The 20,176-nt window shown below is 36.7% G+C and overlaps 1 protein-coding gene across 1 annotated transcript in view; it reads right to left on the bottom strand.

Annotated features, from left to right (window-relative positions):
• LOC6036749 (Krueppel-like factor 5) overlaps positions 1-20,176 on the bottom strand; it is a 99,159-nt gene that overhangs the window by 9,830 nt on the left and 69,153 nt on the right. The window lies entirely within an intron of this gene.

Genomic DNA, 20,176 nt, shown 5'->3' with positions numbered 1-20,176 from the left:
TGGAGAAAAATCGTTGCAGTTTGACACAAACATAAAATTTCACGGGATTTCGCGGAAAAGGCTAAATTTCACGGATTTCACGCTGTCCGCGAAATCGTGAAATTTCACTAACCCTACAAACAACCCACCATTTTCCAATGTCGATATCTCAGCAACTAATGGTCCGATTTACAATGTTAAAATATGTAACTATCGTGGAACTTTTCGATCTTTTCGAAAACAATATTTTCAAAAAATATAAATCAAGCCTAACATTTCAAAAGGGCGTAATATTGAATGTTTGGCCCGTTTGAAATGTCAGTGTTGATTTAAAAATTTTGAGCCATCGGGAAGTTTGTTAAAAATTCTGACGCCGAGTTATACATTTTTGAAAAAGTAGTGATTTTTGGAAAAAATCGAAATTTCATGCAAATTTTTTTTGGCAAATAGTTTTGATAAACAGGAATAAAATTGGCTTTTCCAGAAAAAAATTGAAACAATAATATGGAAAACCTCTATTTTGGTGTTATTAGTGAACTCGAAACTGATGTTTTGATGAAATAACAGCAAAAACATCTTAATTTCAGCGGTTTATTTGATACTTTCTAGTAATTTTAGCTGCACCAAGATTTGTGTTACAGAAATTTTAACTACGGGACCTATTGATATATTATTTTGTTTATCCCCTAAATTATTGTTTACATCTTAATTTACAAAAAAGTTTGATTGTTTTTACAATCAGATTGTTGCAGGGTTGGGTCCGTAAGTTTGACAGTTTAGAAATAAGAAAAAAAAAACAACTTTTTTGGTTGTTGGACACCCTTAAATATATTGAATAAAAATTGCGAAATGAGATATAATCAATTTTTACCGATAGAAGATTTTGCAAAACAGTTTCCCTGACTCGGGACAGTCTCCCCAACAAGCTCCATGGTGAAATAGCGAGGTTCATTCAAGTTTTATTAAAATAACATTTGGACAAGCCGTGAGCCCCTTCAAACTGCTTACTTCGATTCTCTCCATTCCTCGATATTTTCTCTTGCTTGAAGGATCTCTGCCTCGACGATCCCTTGGATTCTTTTTGCTTTGAAAATCTTTTCCGGTTGTCAATATCTCAGGATTCTCTCCCATCGCGAGTTATATGCAACGGAAGACGTATTTTCAATCAAATATTAATTTTGCATCGTTCTGTGAACTGATGACTCTCTTCTTCGATGGTCCCTTGAATATTGAAAACCGGAGAGTCAACTGTATATAAATTGTTGCAGCACTCGTCTTATTTATCCATTACGAAATGTACGATTCGTGCAGAAAAAACTACTTTTTGTAACTTGTTACATATACTAATATTATGACGCGTTTTTTGTTTTTTTTTTATAATATCTTCTTTATCTTTAATATAAGTAATCCGAAACAAAACAAAACCATTTTAATTTAAGAGGCAGTATTTGTAGATTCTGCTCGGTTTGTTCAAGAGGTCGTATCGATGTGCTCCGATTTGGATGAAACTTTCAGAGTTTGTCTGTCTATACATGAGATAAACTCATGCCTAATATGAGCTCTCTACGACAAAGGGAAGTGGGCTAAAACGGGCTTCGAAGATTGAGGTCCAAAAAACTTATTTTTTGTTAGATTAGGGGTGAAACAGGTTTTCGCCTACTTGATACAGCATTTGACGTATTGATCACATTGACGTATTGATTTTTTAAATCAAATTTACGAATCGAACACTTCAAACTTACGTGAAATTTTCCGAGGATTCCGAATATGACAAAATTGAGACCAAAAAGTGCCGCTATGGAGGCCTACAGGGCAAAAACTAACGTTGTAAAATGTTTGTTGTAGAAAAATCGAAAAACTATGACAAAAACTGCGATTGGCCAATAAGTTAATACCGTAGGCTTATAGTCCATAAAATTACCTAACTTTTGACCTATGGGAGTACGGGTGTTGGAGGCTGTTACAAAAAGATATTAAGGTTTAAAACAATGTGTTTACACACAAGATGACGATTCTAGTCAGAAACTTCTGTACTGTACTGTTTTCGTGTAGTTTTTGTCACAGTTTATGTTGTCTAGTTTTCGTACTCTACGTTACATGTAAACACATACATATTTGTAAATAACAGAACACAAACAGGACGAAAAGGTCAGTGAACTTGTCCTGACCGTACATTTTCTTGTAGGAAAACCACCTCAGAACAGTCCCATTCCCTGACAGACCTCAGAGCAGGTCAGAACAGTTAATTTACTGCCAAATACAGCCTAGTTTACGCGAATAAAGTCTTTTTGTATTAAACAGTTTTGTTCTTTGTAATCTGAGTGTTGTACTTTGTATTTACCGGGAAAGAAAGTGCGACAGGATCAACAGACGTTCTTATGTGCGCAAACAAACAGTAATTTGCAAAAGCTATGAGAAAAAGTCAAACCTATCCTGGATGTCCTTGGCACATTTTGAAGTGCTTCAAAAGACCTTTCAAATGCAACTTAGAGAGTTGGAATTGATGAAGTTTTCCGGAAATGCGAGCAATTTTATTTTTTTTTGTTTTTTTTTTACCTCAAACTTCGAAGCCCGTTTTACTCCACTTCCCTTTGTCGTATAGGGCTCATATTTGGCATGAGTTCATCTCATGTATGGACAAACAAACGCTGAAAGTTTTATTCAAATCAGAGCACCTCGATACGACCTGTTACACATTGGTGAAAAACTCGCTCTTAAAAGCATAGTAAAAGTACCTAAGTCAAAATTTGTGTAAATTTGATGGTTTTATATTATCTCTTTTACGATTTAAAAAGGTTTGAAAAGTTGCATTACTTCGGGAAAGTATAAAAAAAAGTATTAAAATGGACCCATTTCCAGATTTCTTTCACTGTGTTTTTAAAATACCTTGAAACTCAAAAAAAAAAGTTTTTTTTTATATTTCTCAGTGAAGTGTCCCTTATTTGCAATGAACAACATTTTTTTTAACCATATATTTACTCAAAGCCTACTGTGCCACGGCTACCACACACCGAGGTCGCAGCAGGTTACAGAGCTGCAAGCTGCCGACTGGAGAGCACTGTGTGGAATCGCGCGGCGATCTTTCGATCTGGTGACCTTTTCGGGGTTAAAGCTGGGTGTTGGGGAGCCGGAGTACAACTTAGCCTTCGACAGCTCTGGTGGCCCCCAGCATCGACCGGATCGGATTGGGCTGGCTGGTCTGGTCCTGGTTCGTTGGGCGTAGGTAGTCCGTGCGTTGGGTGGCTTCCAAAAATTCGGGTTTCACAATTAAAACAACACGAAATCACAGTAAAACACAATTCTTTAATTTAAACACAATTTTTACTTAAATACACGAACTAAAAAGGACTACATTTATTGAAAAATACGCTAACAGATATAAATTGCCTGATGGGCGCAGAATCGACCGTTTCGATCTGCAGGTACGAGGGTTCCAAAACTTAAAAACTAAAAATCGCAGCAGGTCAGCTGCTCCCGTCGTTCGTTGAGGCAGGTCAGGTCATCAACCCGGCCCGGCGGTCATCGACCCCGGAAAAGTGCATCCTGCTGTTGGTGTTGGTCCTATCAGCGATCACGATCGTCCATCTCGCGAGAGGATCACCGCGATCACCAATACCGCGATCAGCTGCTGTAGGTCGCGTGCAGCCGTGATAAGAGTGGTCACTCGCGTTGGATGGTCACAGTTGACCCGACAGTGGTGACCCGACAGTAGATGCAGGGTTGTTAATCGTGACCACTTCAACACTGGGAATTAATTGAATTTGCACCCCATGCGAGGGCATGTAATCCATCTCGGTTCGGATCCGGATTGCTAATTTTTTCTCAGGGTTTCTTGATCAGTTGGATGTGGACCAGAAAGGACAAAAATGCACGCGGATTCAAAGAGGTACACAAAGCGAAAACAAACATAACCGTTAAGATAAATCCAGAGCTGAAGCTGCGCTAAGTGGTCGGTCAGTTGACGGTGATCATACTTATTATAAATCGATTCCCGCGGCCGGTCATAACCATTCTCCGTGTGCAGTTTGGTGCGGATTTGGTTGCTGCTGCTGCTGCGGCGGAATCATCTCTGATTGGAGAGGGATCATTTTGGATTGACCCGTACGACGGGGACAAGGAAGGAACCCGCCTTTCATTTTATTATTTGGTCGCGCAGTCACGCAGATAGGACTCCACATGACAGTGGGGATCATTTTTTTGTGACAATTTGCTGGATAGGGTGCATTTGAGTTTAAGACGTAAGAAATAGTGTCTTACATTGTTTACCTTTTTTAATTCGAATTATTTGATCCTAAGCAAATCTGAACATTGAAACATTTTTATCAGATTTCAAGCTCAAATATTTGCTTGAGTTGAGCCCCAACTTCCCCAAAAGCAATTGCCGAGCCATCATCGCCTGATAGCTTGCTTCAGGTTAAGGTTTGTTTATATAGGACTTTGTATAATTCTTATGACCCATCTTTTGGGACTGTAGCAGCTGCTGCCGATGAACGACCGTGGCTTCTGCGTTGGTGACCGGTAAGTTCACTGGTCACTTAGCCGAGGGTGAGTAAAGTCGGCGCAGAAAGATAAGGAAAATTCGCGCGTACCGGAGAACCCACCTTTCCAAATGACCACCACCACCAGCCAGCCGGCCATTATCCGCGGTCGTAATCGCACGTGGTGAGTCAAAAGGAGTTCTTATCTGTGCGTTGGCTGTGGTTTTAAGCGCACCAGCTTGAAAGGTTATGATCCGCTCCCCGTGCGGCTTTTTTTTTGCGGGATCTTCCTTGTAGCGTTAAATTTGGCGGTTAAGTCGTTTGTTATCAGTTAAGGAGCTGTTGCTCACTTCTCACTTCTTATTTAGTTTTTTTTTCTTCTCGGTAGGGAAGCTTTTTGCATGAGCAGTTGGTTGGTGCCGTTATAATGGTCATCATATTAACCTCTCCGACCACCGTCGCTTATTTGGGGTTAATGGATCCGAAATTAATGGGTTTGAACTGGAACTCGTGGTGTGTTGTCCCCTTCTTTGCTAGTGGGAGATAGTTGAATGAAAGTGTTTTTCGCTATCGTTTGGATAATTGAGTCAATTGAGGTTATCTAGCAGGATTGGTGAGAGATTTTTCGCTAATTGAGTTGAAATACGAGCCGAATTGTCATTAAAACTGATAGCTAATGATTCCTTGAAAGGAGTTTGTTTAACCTAATGGAAATGAGAAGATTATCTTAAGTTTAGGGCAGCAAATGATCATTCTTGGTTGAAGCTGCCAGAAATAAATAAATTAACAACATCAACATTAAATCAAAAATTCAAATCAACTTATTCGCTCTACAGCCTTGCCTTGGCGTTCTCGATTGCAAGATTCCTATCCGAGACTAGGTGTCCAAAGGCTTGATTGTTGAGGCAATTGCAAACCTCTTTTTTCGAATATCTGTAACTTTTGAGTGAATTTTATGATCAATTTGGTGTCTTCGGCAAAGTTGTAGGTATTGTTGAGAACTTTTGAGAAAAAAAAATAGGTACACGGAAAAAAACTTGCCGATTTTTTAATTAACATTTTTTTCCACAAAAGCTCAATTTTCCAAAATACGTATTTTTTTATTTTCGAGATTTTTTGATATGTTTTAGGGCACAAAAACCCGCAACTTTTGAGCCATAGAGAAACATGGTCAAAAAATCTACCGCCGAGTTATGAATTTTTGAAAAAATAGTGATTTTTGGAAAAAATTGAAGTTTCATGCAAAAACAAATTTGATGTTATTTTTTAATGCAAAATTGAATTTCCAATCGAAAACTACTTTACAGATTTTTTGATAAAGAGCTCCGTTTTCAAGATATAGCCACCGAAAGTTTGATAATAGCGAAATATTTGCAGTTTTTCGATTTTTAAAAATAGTGACCATGAGTGACCATTTCTAAAAATATCTTTTTTGAAAAGTTCAGAAAATTTGCTATAAAATTGTCTAAGAGACATTGAAGATTGGACCTCTGGTTGCTGAGATACAGCGGCTTAAACAAAAAGAAACACGAACATTGAAGTTTTCTAAGTCCACCATTTTCTAATGTCGATATCTCAGCAACTAATGGTCCGATTTTTAATGTTAAAACATGAAACATTCGTGAACATTTCCGATCTTTTCGAAAAAAATATTTAAAAAAATGTAAATCAAGACTAACATTTTAAATGGGCGTAATATTGGCGTTTTTTGGGAAATTGAGTTTCTGTGAAAAAAATGTTAATTAAAAAATCGGCAAATTTTTTTTCCGTGAACCTTTTTTTCTCAATAGTCCTCAACAATACCTATAACTTTGCCGAAGACCAAAATTAATCAGAAAATTCGTTCAAAAGTTACAGATATTCGAATATTTACGTACCATTTTTGTATGGACAGCTGCCAAAATTGTATGGAGACTTGTATGGGTGAACTAATGACACAAAATAGCTTCTTTGGTCATAATGGAAGGCCCCCATAAGGTTTGAGCCAAATCAAAAAATATAAATAATAAAATTGGTCGAAATCGGCCGATTTCGTAGAGAGTTGCTCTTCTGCCAAGTGCGTCTACAATGAGACAGTTGAATAACTCTGGCTGTAGATGTCGGATCGATCTCATATTTCGGTCAATGTTAGAACACATTAAAAGAAAGAAAATGCAACAAAAAGCTCATCAGCATGTTGATGAAAACATTACAAAAATTATTGAATGTTGAAAACCAAAAGTGATGACTACCCTACCCTACAGTTATCATTTCGACGTCATCGTGTTATCTTGTCGCACCCCCCATTTCGACGTTCCGAGAAAAAAACAACACCGAAAGCACGCAATGTAAACAATAACAAACATGTTTTGTTTGGCTGACCATCTGTGCATCGTCCCGAAGTTTGGTTGAAGTTGATTGCTGGAGTCCCGAGTTATAATTACAACCGTTTACGGTAGTCTAACTAGTGACAAGATAGCACGACAAGATTAAAACTACTTTCATTTGTAAAGTGACACAAATGTACGGCGTTTTTTCGGATTTCGTTGAACATCTCAGGATTGAAATCGAATTTTGGGGAAAAGGGAAGGTCAAAAGGTGAGGCATTGTGAGCTGCACAAAATGGCGTTCTTAACTCTATTTGGCCCAAAATGCACGTACGACAAGTTAGCACGACGGCGACGTTTTGAAAGATTAAAATAAGTTGTTCTGGTAGGGACTGGCAAATTGTTTTCAGACTTAAAATTTAAAAAAAAAAAAATAGAAAATAACACAATTATATTTTTTTTAATTCAAAAGTGCGGTCATAATATTTTTTTCTGCATTTTTCAAAATAAACTATGCATTCCAATTTCTCAACATGGATGCTTTCTCAAGTACCAAATATTTTTCAAATTTATTTCTTTCTTGTTATGTATTAAAATAAATAATTTAAATTCAGATATGAGTAACTGCTACAGAAAAATCTGATGTTAAGTTTTTAATTATGTGGTGGATGCCTTTATTGGTAAGCATATAATAATTACATTGAATGCGCAACTGTATGTGCAGAATCATCTCCGGTGCAGTGGACTCGTGTGCACGATGAACGATCGCTTCGCGCGCAGTTAGGTTGGAAGTCTCAAGCTTATCGGTCACACTTCATGTGTAGATACACGCGGTCACCACATAATGGCGACGAGGATGAAGCGATAATTTGAATAAAACTTAGATTGCCTTTTGAAATATTAATTATGGTCAATTAATTAAATTAAAAATATGAGATGGTTAATGAAAGAACGTGTTCTCAATGACTGTGTTAAAAAAAAATATATTGTGAAAAAAAAGTGCTTTAAATTATGTTGTGTTAATGTTTGTGATGCCATGTGTAAATTAATTTTCATAAAAAGTATGTTATTGCAGAAAAGATTACATGCCATGAAAATTGTGGTAGAGAAATAGTGCAGCGGGGATCGAAATGGATAGTGACCTTGGAAAGTATGTGCGCAAAGGAGTAAAGAAAGGTGTGCATCATCCGAGGCTGCGGGGAAATGACCTTGGAAGAGGATTACGATCGATTAGCGCACAAAAGCAAAAAGAAATGTGCGGTGGTGGTAATTATTCGCATGGAGCAAAAGAGGTTCTTACTGTACATATAAGGTGCGAATTTTCTGTTATGTGCAACAGTTAAAGGAGTTCTGATCGGCATGATGTTTCTCAATGATTATCTAACCATGAATGGTAAAAAAAGAGATTTATTTGTTGTCATGAATTTATTACAGAAGTAAAAAAATGTCTAGTCGTACTGGGAGAAAAAAAAAATAAGATGGATACGGTACGGAAATTAGCGAATTTTCGGTTGTGATAGAAGGTTAAAGTTACAGTTTGGGGAAAAATAATATCACGAGTTATTAGTGCGTCCATCCCGGGAATTCCCGGGACAAAAATCCCGGGATTTTTCCAAAACCGGGAATTCCCGAATCCCGGGATTTTCTATAATTTGTCCCGGGAATTCCCGAAATTGAAAAAAAAAATCATATTTTGGTCTGGAAATTCAGATTTGGTTCTGAAATTAGTAGAACAATAAAATGAATTAAAATTTGTATTAAGCAAATCTCAGCATTAAATTGGCTTTTTTGGAAAAAATATTATAATTTTAATTAACAGGTGCCTAGTGCATTAAATTTTTTCTCTATTATTTTTTTTAAGACTGGATATATTTACGTATTTATAATCAAAAACCGGCATCTTGGGCAAATAAGTACAAATGTAACGAATAAATACAGCTATTAAAGCAAAAAATAATTGCATGACGTTTTGGATGACTTCGGTTAAAACAGGAACAGAACAAAAAATGTACTTCCAAATGTATTGCTCTAAAATCTCCTGTACATATTTAGACTGTAATTCTGATTTTCCCTCGGTTGGCGGTAGTAACTTGAAGATAATTTGTAAAATATGTTTTATATAGAACAATGAATTCAAAACTTATCTAAAATTTTATATTGACTGTTATCATTTTATTTATTGTCGTTTTTTTGTTTTTAGACATATAAAATAAATTTTTAAGCTGTTTTAGTCATATCATATAAAAATATATATAAAAGAAAAAAATATTAAAAGAATTCCAAAGTTTTTTTTAAATAAGTTTTATAAACACATGGAAGACAAAAGCTTATTGGACCTTTTTAAAAAAAAAAATCTTGTCGTCTTTGTTTAGATTGAAGTGAAAGGATTATCACCATTTGATATTATTAAGCTAATTCTATGAATTTAAGCTTGAAAACATAACAAATATAATGAAACATAGATTTTATTACTGATTCAAAAATTTCCCGGGATCCCGGGAATTCCCGGGATTCCAAAAATATTTTTCCCGTTTCCCGGGAAATTCAAAACCCGGGAAAATTGGACGCCCTACGAGTTATAACTGCATCAGGAATGAACCCCTTGGTTGTGCATTCTTATTTTTGTATTTTAAAGACGCTGTAACGTGGTAGTACCACGCATGAATAAACAAAATATGAAAGTTACAGAAATATTTAAGTTTCCATTTGAAGGATAATGATTAAAATTTCTGGTTGTAACACAGAGATGAATGTTCTGGTAGTTACGGAAAGATAGAAAGTAATAAAAACCTGGTTGATACGAAAAAAAATATGTTTTGGATGTAACAGAAACATGAAATTTCTGGTTGATACGGAAAAGGAGAATTTGATAATTATTTAAAAAAAAAGAGTAAATTTCTGGATGTAACAGAAAGATGAATGATCTGATAGTAATGGAAAGATAGAAAGCCAAAAAAAAGATACGGAAAAAAATAAAAGTGTCAGATGTAACAGAAAAATGAAATGTCTACTTAATACGGAAAAATGAAAATTCTGGTTGTTACGGAAAATGAACATTTCCGGTTGTTACAGAAAGATTGAATTTCTGGTTGTAACGGAAAATATGAAATTTCCGGTTGTTACAGAAAATGAAGTTTCTGGTTGTTACGGAAAATGAACATTTCCGGTTGTTACAGAAAGATGGAATTTCTGGTTGTAACGGAAAATATGAAATTTCCGGATGTTACAGAAAATGACGTTTCTGGTTGTTACGGAAAATGAACATTTTCGGTTGTTACAGAAAGATTGAATTTCTGGTTGTAACGGAAAATATGAAATTTCCGGTTGTTACAGAAAATGAAGTTTCTGGTTGTTACGGAAAATGAACATTTCCGGTTGTTACAGAAAGATGGAATTTCTGGTTGTAACGGAAAATATGAAATTTCCGGTTGTTACAGAAAATGAAATTTCTGGTTGTTACGGAGAAATTGACATTTCCGGTTGTTACAGGAAGATGAAATTTCTGGTTGTTACGGAAAATATTTAATTTCCGGTTGTTACAGAAAAATTAAGTTTCTGGTTGTTACGGAAACATGGACATTTCCGGTTGTTACAGAAAAGATTTATTTTCTGGTAGTTAAGGAAAGGTGAAAATGTCTGGTTGTTACAGGATTTGTTTTTTATTGTAGCAAAAAAGCAAAAAAATTTAAGAAATTAAAATTAAGAATTCTTGTTGATAAAAAGAAACAGAATAAATTTCTTGGTTGATACGAAAACAAAACATATTTCTGGTTGTAGAAAGTAAATATATATTTCTGAACTGAATGATACGGAAAACTGATTTTTCCGGTTGTCACATAAAGAATAAATATGTTGGTGGTTCTGCTGTTACACAAAAAAGACGCATCCGGTGGATGTAGAGGAAACAAGAATGTTTTGGGCTGAAATGATTTTCTAATTGTGAAGGAAAAAGTACAGTTTTGCCAGTATCGAGGACCGTATGCAGTACAATGTTGATTAAGGAGGGTGTAGTCGTTGTAGTTGCTCTTCACGAAGATGCCCGAATCAGAATTGCAAACGTTTAGTCAATATGGGTTCTTGTATGCAATGGAGTTAGAAATTTGATTATCATCAGGGTGAGTTGAAATATTGCATTTGACGGTATAAAATAGGTCAATTTGATTTAAGACGAAGATTAATACGAATTGGTTACATGTCGCGATATCGTGCAAGAAAAGTGCACATTTTAGATTTTGGCTTTGCCTATAGCTTGATGATGATGAAATTACAAAGCTTAAAGTTTTAACATTGCATCAAGATGTAGCTCTAAATTATTCATACGACGAGCATTGTTGACAGCGTTTCAAAACCAGAACAGATCGGATCGTGAATACTGGATCGAAAGATTCTAGCCGGCACTGCTTGGTAAATAATAGATTAGCGAGAGAGTCATCTATGAGGAGTAACAAACAATACTACCAATTTAATGTGGTTCAGCAGATTACTATAAAGAGAGATCATGTTTATAGTTTGATATTAAGTCAGACGTTAACTCAGGTAGAACTTGAAAGGGATTGCGGAAACATCACCAAATTTTACCGATTGGAGTCTGTGCCGACTAATTTAATCATTGAATTTAAACTGTTAGCCAGATATTTCCATATATTTTAGAAAAGTAAAAAGTAAGTAAATATTTCCCAGTTACTGAGGTGAACATCCTTGAAGAGTATCGGTGCCGGCATTTACAAAGCGGATTCAGTGGCAGTTTTCAACTCAACTAATGTTAACATGTTAAGTTAATGTTAACATTCCGTAGGTCGCCTTCCTAAGGTGTCGTTGATAAGGTCCAGCTACCAGAAATCGAATCCAGAAGAGAAAAGATCGTCAGTTGTGTTGGTCCGAGCCGGGAATTGAACGCCGATCTACCGCTTTCGATGCGGAAGCGTTACCACTAGGCTACGTGACTCGGTCATTTTTAGAAAGCATTCTATTAATTTTCCTCAAGCTTTGGTGTTTATCTGTTTGATGACGTTGTTATTATATAGGTCACTTCTCAAATGTAGATATAATATTATTAATCGCTCTTTAGGTAACCTATTAGCGTATGTGATAATCGGGAAATCTTTTAAAGATGATTTTTTTGTCTATCTAAGTTTGCAAAATATAAAAGCGGGAAAGAGAGGGAAGATGTGAAGGAAAAGTTTAACAAAATTATATTCGTAGATGGGTTAAATCGCCAAAATGTTTGTAACATGAATAAAATTTAAAGTAGTTGCTTCAAGTGTAATAGAGAAACTAAGTTCAGCTGGATCTTGTCAATTTCCGCCTTGGAAATGAAAGATTTGGTTGTTCGTTAACACATTAATAAATTACTACAGTAAAGTTGAATAACAACTAATAAATAAAATAAATATGTTAAAGAAAGGGAGATGTGGTGGATGCCTTTATTGGTAAGCATATAATAATTACATTGAATGCGCAACTGTATGTGCAGAATCATCTCCGGTGCAGTGGACTCGTGTGCACGATGAACGATCGCTTCGCGCGCAGTTAGGTTGGAAGTCTCAAGCTTATCGGTCACACTTCATGTGTAGATACACGCGGTCACCACAAATTATAATAATAATAATCACAGAATAAGATTCCTTATGTCCTCATACGCCTTATTGCACCTTTGGATTTCCGTACAATGTTTTTGTTTTACAATGCAAAAGTGCTTTGAAAATATACAAATGCCTTATTTAAAGAAAAGGTTTTTTGATCGATTTGATATCTTTGGTATAAACATGAAAAAAAAAATATTTTTATAAAGTATGAAAAAACGAAAAATAAATAAAAATAAAAAATATGTAAAATTGAACTCACAATCGATTTTTTCGAGAAATGTTAAAAAGTGCACCGTTATTGATTTTGAATAATTTTTTCGATTAATTTTGTGATAATATTTAGTTCTGTGTGTTGCAGATGTTAAATATGACAATTTCAAACAATCTATCGAGGTCATTGTGTGAATCATAGTTGGAAATGAGATTTTTAAAATTGTCGTCCCTCTAACTGATTAAAAGAAAAATGTTGATAGTCATTTTGAGAGTGGAAAAATCTAAAATCTGGTAAACATTGCTTCAAATTTCTCGTTCAAATTTGATAACATTAAATTGTTGATTTGTTGCTATTCAACCAAATAATAAAATAATTAGGCTGTTGACAGCTCAAACTCATACATCCACCTCATTATTTACCTTTTCCTACGTATTTGACCCTCACGGACACGCACGAGTAATCCAGTGCCGTTTCTTTCATACTCGTCGAGGTGCCCTGTGTAAGCCGATACCAGTCCACTCTGTAATGTCTCGGGACTACTGGCAGCGATAAATTATCATCAAAATGGACAATTATCACTCGGTGCGAATGAATGTTCGATGATTTTTATCGCGTCGGTGCAAATCTCGCCGTATTTTTCGCTGTGGGTCATTCTGCGATGTGTGGTTCCTTTCGTCGAAAGAATTAAGGTAATGGATCTGCTGCAGCGAATTAAATTAAGGTCTTTAAGCAGTTTGCGGAGCAACGCACCGGGGTTTTTTGATCTACCAGCATTTTTTTAATGGAATCGTATTGAGATTGTTTTTTCAAGGAATTCAATAAATAGATAACTCTTTGAAGAAGAAGTTTTTTCGCCTTATTAATTAAATAGGTATCCTAGGCTTAGAATCAGATTTTTAGAATTTTGTTTTGTTAGTAAGTCATTTTCATCTGTTGGTCAAGACATCCTGAGGTCAGCTTGCAGATGGTTAATGCTGATTTGCGAACCGTTTTGGTTAATGGCATCGGTGCGTATCAATTTGTTTTTCCTTATTACCGGTCAGGTGATCTCAATTCCTCCCTCCGTTGTTGCTGGTTTGACCCTGGCAGTTTGCCGATGGTGGAAATCGCGTGGCCAATCTCGAGGGGATGGAGGGGAAATTGGATGAGATTACCAGCTGATTGAAGCTGTCAAATTTTATTACCTTGCTGATAAATGCACTCGTAATTGGCAGCTGAGGTAATTTGGCTCTGGTTTTTATCGATTTCTGTGAGAAACCAATGATTTTAAATTTAAGCTCACATGGAAATTGACCGTTGTTCTGGTGTAAAAAGTTAACGTCCATATTTCAACAAAGGAATAAGTATTTAAATGTTGACAAAAATGTGCCTAGCCCGATCATCATCAAACAAAGTATTGACTTTTCAGATTTTGAATGTTCTGGTAATTTAATTTATTTCAATAATCCTTCAAAAACTGTCAAATCGTCAGTTGAATGCTATTTTGTGACACGTCTCATGTAAAAAGATAGGACACAAGCGACGAAATTGAAAATTTTAAAGTTAACTCAATTTAAATTTATCCATACTGTGCTCAACGGTCTATAACAATTAATTATTCTTGTTACTTGCATACTGAACTAAAACGGAATCAATGGCTATTACCCCTGCTGCGAAGTATCCACATAGTAGCGACCACAAGGTTACCACCCCAGGGGAGTCTGTGACGGAGGCTAGGTTAAGGACTCCAACCGATCGACCGTTCCCAACCCCGGATCTCACGCTGAGAAAGTTGTCCTTTAGCCGCAATCTTGTACCGATCACTCAATGAAAGGTAAACACACTTTTTGTCGCCACCGCCGAACGATTCCAACGATTCGCAAACCTCGTCAAAAGTCGTAAAACAAAGATGCGATCAGCAGTTGGCCTGGGTCCGTAAAATTGCAATCAATCCAGGGTGCGTTTGAGCCATCGAGACTTAGGGATCGAAGAGTGTACTAGTCGTGAGGGAAGCAAAAATCTCACTAACGATCTCGCCCTCGTTTACTGGACACTGATTTCCCACGATTCCAGAAGGCAAAATCGAAGGTGAAAGAAAAAAAATCTACACCTTTTTACTCCCTCTCCCCCACTTTTTCTAGTACCAATCAAACAGCTTAGCCGATCGCGTAGACTTCCATCTGGCGAACGTCAACCTTCGGTAGCTGGCTCAATAATTTTACGAGACATACCTAGATTTTCAGGTTTCAATTCGCAGTTTTACACAGCCGCCCACCCGCGTCATCGAACCCAGCCTCCGGGACCATTAAGAAGCCTCAAGATATCAATAGGCTGGAAGTAAAGTGCCTGGCTTCGAAAAGAAATAAAAATAATATCAACTGCAACAATCAGAAGCACATAAAAATTTCATGTTCAAATGCTACCAAGGGTTACCGACTGGGCTGGGAATGGGACGTCATCGACTACAACGAGAAAGACAAATCTGTGAAACTGTTGTTAAAGCGGAGCTATGCCGTCCTGTGATTTCTGTTTGAAAACAAAGTAAAAACTATCTAATTTCATTTTATTCTGAAAAGGCAAAATCTAAGTGTGGCACAGGTTAAATAAAAACCAGATTTTTCACTCCTCCTACAGCCAACATGTTACAAGTCAAAAGATAACAGACATAACTTTTAAAATTAACAATTAGGCAATTCTCCGCCAACTCGCACGAAATCGGAAAAAAGTTGCCCCGACCCCTCTTCGATTTTAGTGAAACTTTGCTTTAAGGAATAATTTTGGTCCCTGGTCACGAGTTCGAGGTCCATTTTTCGATATCTCGTGACGATGGAGCGGAACGACCCCTTTCATTTTTCTGGATTTCAACTAAGACACGTATTTCAGTTTTCCAGCTAGAAACTGGGAAGAGATAGAAAAAAAAAGTATTTTTCATCACTGTTTTTTAAACAGTTTTAAACTGCTGCCATTTCCCGTGACTCAACTGTCAAAAATTGTCAGGCAGGGAAATTTAATGTACTTTTTAAATCTGAGGACTCCGTGGCGCGGTGGTTAGCGGCTTCGGCTGCCGATCCCTCATGTGTGCTAAGGGGCCCGGGTTCGATTCCCGCCCATCTCCTCTGGGTGTTCTGTGTTTGTCCCGTTTAGTTAGTAAATTCAGTCTGAAAAGACGGTGTGATGTCTATTAACACAGAAGGGTCATTTGGTCACTTGGTCGTATTAGGATTTCTAGCTTGGATTTTAAGGTAATTTCAAAAGAAAGGTAGAAATCTGGAAAATTTGGTTCGAAAACTTCGAAGCAACTCGTTGCAAAAAGAAGATTTGTTCAGCACTCGTCGTATTTAACCAACTCGGTAAACCTCGTTGGATAAATGTATAACACGTGCTGAAAAAATCTTCTTTTTGTAACGAGTTGCTTACAACATTTTTTGCAATTCCGAAAAACGCCTCTTTAATAAAATCTTACGTCAAACATTCATGTATTCCGTTAATTCACCGTAGCCAAATCAATTTTTTATTGTAAAGTATTTTCCGAATTTTTATATTTTTTTTTGGAAATTTCAAAATGTTTATTTTTTGCCTTCCTCACTGAGCTAAGGCTATACTGCCCCTGATCGCATAAATGTCCCATATGCATTTTCATCGATTTCGAGTTTTTGATGCAGTTTGGTTCAAAATCGTGTGCTTTTTCAAAAGAGCCTATAACATCCAGTGCTTTGTTCTAAAAATCAGGAGAAAATCAAAAATTTTCGCGAAAACATAACACGTAGCCTTATGTATGGGACAAACTTCAAATGCGTTTTTCTCAGTTTACTGTTTTTGCATATGGGACATTTATGCGAACATGGGCAGTATACTGCCGCTCTAATCGTGTCCGTCCCATATGTAAAAAGAGAGTGCTGAGATAACGCTGTGAGAAGCCCAAAATAAGTTTCACCATTTTTCTCATTCTAAATCAACATTTTCTATATAATTTTTTATACAGTTATTTTGATATCAGTCTAAAAAACACTACTATCATAAATTTGATTTAAAAAATTAACAATTTGATGGTAAATTTGTGAAATTTTCAACAAGAGATCGACTTGACTTTATTTGTCTATAAATAAAGGCAGGTCAGTCATGGTATCAAGGTAGGCTTGAACATTTACACCAGAGATTCATCCGGATTCAACTGTCATTTCCAGGTTTGTTTTGGTAGTTTTCCAAGTAATTAATGGTCACCAAATGATACAAATTTGTTTACTTCAGATTTTTATAGGATTCCAAGATACAAAAATATGACCAGCAACGACACCAGAAATTTAAGAAATACAGAGGCAAATGACATATTGATGCAAATCTCAACTGCTTAACCGTAGGAATTAATTTCAAAAAAATCCGCTTTTCGGAGGTGGAATCTTTTCCAGAACCAGGATCAAGCCTATTAATTCAAAACAATATAGAACTAATTGTATGGTGTAGAAATTAGCCATAACGGTATGCATTTTATTTTTTCTATTCGTGGTTTTCCCTTGAAGAAGAAAAAAAAAGCAAAAAAGGTTTGGATTATTTCGTTTTAAATATTCAAATATTTCATCAGAAATGAACAGCTAATGATATTTTTATGCTTTACGTAATCATAAAGACATACTCTGTAAAATTTAAACAATTCTGCATCCACTCAAACGATTTGCGAGACATTTCTATGTGAGAAACTGACTTGCCTTTATTTTGCATATGGGACAGCACGAAAGTCATATTTATTTTGGAATTTTTAGGACAAACATTACTTGTTCATTCAATATGCTAAAATAACATGTAAAAACAAGACTTTTGTTAAGTTTATCTCATTTTTGACAAAAATACATATGGGACGGACTAGATTGGAGCGGCAGTAATAATCCTGCTCTAAAAATGAACTTTTTATGAAAAGCTCGAAGACCCACCTTCATGTGTACATATCGACTCAGAATCGAAAACTGAACAAATGTCTCTGTGTGTGTATGTGTGTGTGTATGTATGTATGTGACCGAAATTCTCACTGGGTTTTCTCAGCACTGGCTGAACCGATTTTGCCCAAACCAGTTGCAATCGACTTGTTATAGGGTCCCATACATCACTTTTGAATTGTTTGAAGTTTCGATAACTAGTTCAAAAGTTATGTAGAAAAAAAAGCCAGCGAGTGGCCCGAACTGTTCACTCAGCGAACAAATACATCGTGAAAATATTTGCCTACTCCGTCGCTCGACGACACTCACACACTACCATGCTCAGCGAAGAGCCACTCTCACAAAATGCCAGCGCGGCAGTCTTTTTGTCTTCACGCCCTCAGTTTGCCATCAATTTGATTTTTTCTTGGTAGAAGTTTCTTTGAATGGTGTCTATAATGTTATGAAATCAAAATAAATGCACAATTTAATTGATAACATTGATTTTAGGCAACCCAAATCAATGAGTATAACGCAGCGCATCAGTGAAAAAATGTTTTCAGTTCAGAGTGATCGGAGACGATCGGCCTGTCTGAACCGTTCGTAGACTGAGCCGATCAGAGAGAGAGAAGAGTAGAAAAGAGTGTGTTCGGGAGCGAATGGTGATAGAGTGACAAACAGTAGGAATTCATCAGGGCAGTATCGCGTCGCCTGCTATTTGTGCTCGCGAATGGAGTGGTTGATTTTGAGCAATCAGGACCCTTGCTGGCAACCCTGTCTCGAGTTATGACCACTTATGTAATATTTATGAACTTTTTTGAAGCCGGATCTCAATTAAATGTATGCAAACGATGTCCGGATCCATCACCCGACCCATAGTTGGTTAGGTAATCGAGAGACCTTCCTAACTAGTCCACAACATTGAAGATCTGGCAACCCTGCCTCGAGTTATGACCACTTAAGTGATATTTTTGAAGCCGGATCTCAATTAAATGTATGCAAACGATGTCCGGATCCATCACCCGACCCATCGTTGGTTAGGTAATCGAGAGACCTTTCTAACTAGTCCACAACATTGAAGATCTGGCAACCCTGTCTCAAGTTATGACCACTTAAGATATATCTGTGTACTTATTTTTCTGGATCTAAAAAAATAGCTGAAATATGTGTCCAAACCACTCATATTACCAATTGTTGGTAAAAAGTAAGGAAGGCATCAACCACATAGGTAGATTAAGTTAGTTTTTTTTTTAATATTTCTTAAAGGACAGCCGATCCTGAAATAACATATTTTTGAAAAGCTGAGAAAGAAAAAGTACAACGTTCTTCCTGAAACTTTGTAAATTTGATAGTTAGTTTCTCACTAGGAATTCGAATCGATAAAAAATAGTTTTCTATGTGTGACACAGAGAATTACCCTGATTACCCTGTGATTTTCTACTGACGATATCTTGAAAACTATTCGTTAGATTTTGTATGTTAAAGAGATACTTTTGTGAAATTTTCTGTTGTTTTAAAAAAAAATCAATTTCAAAACTCATTCGATGTCCAAAATTAAATTTGGATGAGGACTTCTGATAACCGAATCTTATCCGAATCTTAAAGTTTCCTAAACTTAATGTTACCAATACAGTAAATCATAGAGTAATGTTAAGTGTCGTATATCTGCTGCACTTTGTCTCACCACACTTTTTAGAATCCAAACCTCCGATAGCCTTTTCATTAGCAAATATCTGCACAAAATCATCATGCACGTGTATCGAGGCTTTTCCATCGACTGGTTCGCATCATCAGGGAGCGTTCCACGTACGAGCAAAAAAAAAAAAGGTCGAATCAATCTGCTGGAAATTTTGCGATAGGGGCGCGACACCAACCCGTTCGAGAGGTGGAAATGTAGCTGCTTGTTGTTTGCACAGAAGACCCACCACCACCCGAATCTGTGTCTGACGGATCAGTGTCTGCTCGGTTCCAGCATGAAGAGTCACGGCCTAACCCACATGGGGGAGGGCGGGGGGAAATGGCACCATTATGCTTCTGCTGCCACCGTGTTCTGTGGACAAGTGCAGGATTGGAACGGCCGCAAACGGACGAAATGTATGCAAAAACGATTTTTCAAACTATCAGGCACATTTCAATCGAATTTACATAATATTATTGTCCATTGATTTGAATAACGAAAGCGTTACGTTCTGCTCGTGAGATGTTTGCCGGACAGATTGAAAGCTTTTTTGGTAGGAAAATGTTTCAGAAAGAATTGCAAAAAATGTTTTAGCACAAAGCAAGAATTAAGTATGATTTTTTTAAATTTTTAATTAGGAAAGCTAAATACTGTGAAAATTTAGAGGTGTAAAATCTCAGCACAACATCAGTTCACAGTAGACAAGGGCCCCGTCGGAAGACAGGTTGGAACCTATCCGGTGGCTTGTTCAATGCTACTACTCAGACTGTAGCTTCCTCTAGGCTGCTGATTCAGCTGCCGTTGGTAACCAATCCTATAGGGAAAGGCCTCTTCGAAAGTGACCTCCTCTGGGTTGGTGTACATGATGAGAAACATAAATCCATTGACAGTTAACAACCTCCTGGGGTTTTTCTTGCCAGTTGTTGTCGACGGTTTGGGTTCTCCTCTTGGACAAATGAAACAAGAGTCACCAAACCCTCCTGCTGGCTGCAGGTTTGTCCACCGTTGTTGTCAACCTGCAGCACAACCTGAATGGAGGTCGCCGGGATT

Source organism: Culex quinquefasciatus, chromosome 2 (genome assembly GCF_015732765.1).
Source record: "Culex quinquefasciatus strain JHB chromosome 2, VPISU_Cqui_1.0_pri_paternal, whole genome shotgun sequence".
In the NCBI taxonomy this organism is placed as follows: Eukaryota; Metazoa; Arthropoda; class Insecta; order Diptera; family Culicidae; genus Culex; species Culex quinquefasciatus.
This window is presented reverse-complemented; position numbering and strand designations above follow the sequence as displayed.